Source organism: Pristiophorus japonicus, unplaced genomic scaffold (genome assembly GCF_044704955.1).
Source record: "Pristiophorus japonicus isolate sPriJap1 unplaced genomic scaffold, sPriJap1.hap1 HAP1_SCAFFOLD_43, whole genome shotgun sequence".
Classification (NCBI taxonomy): domain Eukaryota; kingdom Metazoa; phylum Chordata; class Chondrichthyes; family Pristiophoridae; genus Pristiophorus; species Pristiophorus japonicus.
The window spans coordinates 2,565,518-2,571,190 of record NW_027254201.1 but is presented as its reverse complement, the minus strand read 5'-3'; positions in this window follow the sequence as shown (position 1 = coordinate 2,571,190).

Below are 5,673 nucleotides of genomic sequence, written 5' to 3'. Positions count from 1 at the left end.
TTGCAATACTAAAGAAATGGTAACTGAAGGAGAGTCCTGAATTGAACAGTTTGTCTGTGCTCTGGAATTTAACTCTTAAATTATGAACCATTTTAGAAACTGTGCTTTAGTGATCTGCTTCAAAATGTTCCTTGCTGTTAAAATGTATATGAGACTGGGGAAGCAGTGAGATCTACTGTCTAGCAAGGGACAGATTATTGTGAAACATCAAATAAAATATACATTCTGGAAGAATAACATCGAAAATAAATGTGACCCCAACATCCAGAAAGAAGATTCAATGCTGAGTCCCTTTCAGCAAAAAAAATCCTTTCCCAATCATTTCCCTGACCGAAACTTCCCAAAACCAAAATTATGCTTTTAAAGTAATTAAACCCGAATTCTTCACGCACCCGAATCTTCCCAATCAGAGGCCTCTAATTGTGTCGAATCAACCCCTGTCCCTTTGCAATATTCTGCTTCCATGCACACTATTAAATGTGCCACTAACTTATAGAATCACATAATAAGAGAATAATTATAGCAAGGAAGAAGACCATTCGGACCCTCGAGCCGATGCCAGCTCTCAACGAGTCCCACTCCCCCGTCATTTACCCGCAGCTGTGCAATTTCTTTCCTTCGGATACTTAACCAACTCTGTTTTGAAAGATAAGATCAGTCTGCCTCCACTGCCCTTTAGAGCAGTGTATTCCGGTTTCTAACCTCTTGCATGAGGATTGGCCACTCCTGTTCTTTGCATAAAGACAGAGAAATACGGGATTAATTTGGCCACACTCAAAACCTTGATAAATATAGCACTGTCATTCTATTCTCACAACGCAAGCTCCTGAAGTGTAGTCCAGATGTTGAGGTTAATGCTCTGGTTATGTGCCCAACACTGCTGCTGCCGCAGCGTTTCAGTAGTGTAATTGTTATCACGTTCCCCGAACACGTAAAATGTCCCAGATTCGAAACTGCGCGGAAACGTTTTGCAAACGTGTTCAATTAATGATGAGAACAAATTGAAAAATTCATTTTCGTGGTTCAATATTAACAGAGTGCGATGTCTCACGACGCTGTTGGATTTCTCGATTTCTCTGTACAATTCTGTACACACTGAATCTCAACACAGTGTCTCTCACTCCCTCACGTTTCCAGCCCTGACGGTGGCGAAAGCCCATCTCAAAACTGCATATTCCGTGAATTCAGATAAGCTGTGAGAGATTATTAAAGGATTCTGCCGCTCCGCATCTAAAATCAAAGCCACAAACAAACACATCGACTAATCGCTCTTCACCAGATCCAGAGTGAGTGAGGGCGGGACAAGTCCGAAGATTCACGCACTCTGCAATCAGCCGCTGCCGGCGGAAAGCTGCGAATACAGCCTCAAACAGCGGTTTACTGCCCTTCATTGAGCGACAGAATGCCGCGGTTCGAGCCAAACACCCCGTACACCAAATAGCAGCCTCATAACACTCTTAATTTCAGGTTCCTGAGTTCGAACCACAGCTTGCACGAACATTTTTTTACTGCAAACACCATTAATTAGCCGATCGCCTCGTTTTGCGTCATGAAAGTAATGTTAACCAATAATTATATATTCATAGAATTTTACAGCATTGAAGGAGTCCTTTTCGGTCCATTGTATCCGCACCGTCCAACAAATGTCCAGTTTTATGTGTATAACTCTGCACTTTATGGCATTTCAAATGCGCATAAAAGTACTTTTTAAATGTATTTACATCCACCACATTTCAGGCAGTGAGTTCCAGACCCCCACAAACATCTGGCTGACGAATGTTCCCTTCAAATCCCCATTAATCTTTATAATACATACTTTTAATTTATGCCCCCTGGTTGTTGACCACTTCACGATGGGAAATAGGTCATTTTAATCAATAATATCTCGGCCACTCCAAATTCTATACACCTTAATGCTCTCGCCCATCAGCCTGCTCTGTTCCAAGGAAAACAAATCCAGCCTATCCAAACTGTCCTCATAGCAAAGTTGCTCAACTCCGGGCAACATCTACGTAATTCTCCTCTGTCCCCTCACCAGCGCAACACGTCCTTCCTTCAATGCGGTGACCAGAACTGCACGCAGTACTCCAGCTGTGGCCTAACCAGAATTTTATGCATTTCAAGAATAATCCACTTCCTCTTCTGTTCCATGCATCTGCCAATAAATGCAACGGTTCCATATGCCTTATGTCCCAACATATCCAACGAGGCAGCTCTCTTCAGGGATCAGTGGACAAGCAATCCCAGTTCCCTGTGTTCCTCTACAATGCTCAATGTCCTAACAATTGATGTGTATTCCCTTTCCTTGTTAGCCCTCCACAAATGCACGATCTCACATGTCTCTGGATTCAATTGCATTTGCCACTGTTCTGCCCATCCTATCAGTTGATTGATATCTTCCTGCAGTTTCCAATTTTCTTCCTCATTATCAACTGCACTGCCTATTTTAATATCACCTGAAAACTTCTTCAACTGAATCCCTATATTCAAGTTTAGATCATTGATAAATACCATAAAAAGCAATGAACCGGGCACTGAAAACTGCAGAACCGCACAAAAAACATTCTTCCAGTCACAAAAACAGCATTCAAACATTACCCTTTGCTTCCTGCCTCTGAGCCAAATTTGGATCCAATTTTGGGTCTTCGACCTGGATCGCATGGGCTTTTCCTTTCATGACCAGTCAGCCATGTGGGACCTGAGCGAAAGCATTAATAAAATCCATATACACTAGAGCATATGCACTACTTGATTGACCCTCCTGGTGACTTCCACCATAATTGCGATCCTCCCTTAACAAATCGTGCTGATTGTACCGATTAACCAGTGTCTTTCGTAATGTTGAAAATGTATAATCGTTAAACGTTTTCCTGCTTTCACGGGTAAACGTCATTAATTAACTGAGGATCTACATTTGCACAACGAACGAAATGTTAACTGAAGGAGAGTCCTTAATTGAATAATTTGTCTATTCTCTGCAATTTACCTCTTAAACCACAAACCCGTTTAGACACTGTGCTTTATTTGTCTGCTTCAAAATGTTCATTGCTGGTAACAGGTACATGATACTGGGGAGACAGTGTGATAGACTGTAGAGCAAGCGTCTGGTTATTGTGAAACAGCAAAGAAAATATACATTCTGGAAGAATCACATGGAAAGGAAATGTGACCCTAACAGCCAGAAAGAAGATTAAATGCTGAGTCACATTCAGCAAAAAAATCCTTTCCCAAAAAGTTCTCTGACCGAAACTTAACAAAAAGAATGATGCTTTAAAGTCATTAAACCCGAATATTTCACGCACCCGAATCTTCTGAATCAGATGCCACAAATTGTGCCATCTCAACCCATGTGCCTTTGCAATATTCTGCTTCAATGCAGGCTATTAAATGTGCCTCTAACTTATAGAATTACATAATTCAGGAATAATTGCAGCACATAAGTAGGCAATTCGGCCAGTCGACCCCATGCCAACTCGCAACGAGTAACACACCCCATCATTTACCCGCAGCTGTGGAATATCTTTACTTCGGATACATATCCAACTTCTTTTGAAAGGGAAGATTGAGTCTGCCTCCGCCGCAATTTCAAGCAGTGTATTCCAGATTCTAACCACTGGCTGAGGAATGCCAACCTCCTATTCCTCTGTAGAAAGACAGAGACACAGGGGATCAATTGCTGCACCACACACAACCTTTCTTAACATAGCACCGTCATTCTATTCTCGTAACGCAAGCTCCTGAAGTGTAATCCAGCTGTTGAATTTGAAGCTCTGGTTCTGTTCCGAACAGTGCTACTGCCACAGTGTTTCCCAAGTGTAGTGGTTATCACGTTCTCCTAACATGCGAAAGGAATCTAGTTTGAAACCGGGTGGAAACTTTTTGCAAACATGTTCAATTAATGATTAGAACAAATTGAATAATTCATATTAGTGGTTCACTATTAACAGAGTGCAGTGTCTCACGACACTGTTGTATTTGCTGATTTCTCTGTACAGTTCTGTACACACTCAAACGCTCCACAGTGTTTCTCACTCACTTCCGTTTATAGCCCTGACGGTGGAGAAACCCCATCTCAAAGCTGCTCATTCGCTGCATTAAGTTCAGCTGTGAGGGATTATTAAAGGATCCTGCCGCGCCGCATCGAAAATCAAAGCCAGAAACGAATCCATCCATTAATCGCTCTTCCCCAGCTCCAGAGTGAGTGAGGGCGGGACAAGCCCCAACATCCCACACTCGCCAAGCAGCCGCGGCCGGGAGAAAGCGGCGAATGCAGCATCAACAGCGGTTTACTGGGCAACAAAATGCGATGGTTCGAGCCAAAGCTCACCGTACACCGAACAGCATTCTAATAAAACTCTTAATCCCAGGTATCTGAGTTCGAGCCCCAGCTTACACGAACGTTTTTTCACTGGAAACACCATTAATTAGCCGTTCGCCTTGTTTTGCATCATGAATGTAATTCTGACCGATATTATGTAATTATAGAAGTTTACAGCATGGAACGAGTCCTTTTCATCCCATCGTATCCGCACCAGCCAACAAATGTCCAGTTTTCGGTGTTTAACCCTGCAACTTACGGCCTTTCAAATGCACATCCAAGTACTTTTAAATGTGGTGAGAGATTCTCCCTCCACCACACTTTCAGGCAGTGAGTTCCAGACCCCACAAACATTTGGACGAAGAATGTTCCAATCAAATCATCTTTTAACTCTTATACTAATTACTTTTAATTTATGCCCCTGGTTGTTGACCACTCTACTATGGTAAATTGGCCCTTTTAATCAACAATATTTACGCCCCTCCTACTTTTATGCACCTTAATACTGTCGCCCATCAGCCTCCTCTGTTCCAAGGAAAGCATCACGCAGACTATCCAATCTGTCGTCATAGCAAAGTTGTTCCACTTCCGGCAACATCTACGTAATTCTCCTCTGCAGCCTCTCCAGTGCAATCACGTGCTTTCTTCAATGAGGTGACCAGAACTGCACGCAGTACTCCAGCTGTGCCCAAATCAGAATTTTATACATTTCAGGTATAACCCACTTGCTCTTCTATTCCATGCCTCGTCCAATAAAGGCAACTATTCAGTATGCCTTCTTAACCACCTTATCCAACTGGCCAACCACATTCAGGGATCTGTAATCGTGTAATCCCATTCCCTCTGTTCCTCTACACTTCTCAATGTCCGACCAGTTGATGTGTATTACCTTTCCTTGTTAGCCCTCCACAAATGCAACGAACTCACACGTCTCTGGATTACATTCCATTTGCCACTGTTCTGCCCACATTCCCGTTGATAGATATCTTCCTGCAGTCTCCAACTTTCTTCTTCATTATCAACCACACTGCCTTTTTTACTTTCACCAGATAACTTCTGAATCATAACCCCTATATTCAAGTTTAGATCATTGACAAATACGATAAAAAGCAATGGACCTAGCACTGAAAACTGTGGAACCACATTTGAAACCTTCCAGTCATAAAAACATTCGTTAAACATTATTCTTTGCTTCCTGCATCAGAGCCAAAGTTGGATCGAATTTGCCACTTCGCCATGGATCCCATCGGCTTTTACATTCATGACCAGTCTGCCATATGGGACCTTTGCGAAAGCATTAATACAATCCATATACATTACATCATACGCACTACTTTAACGAATCACCTGATGAC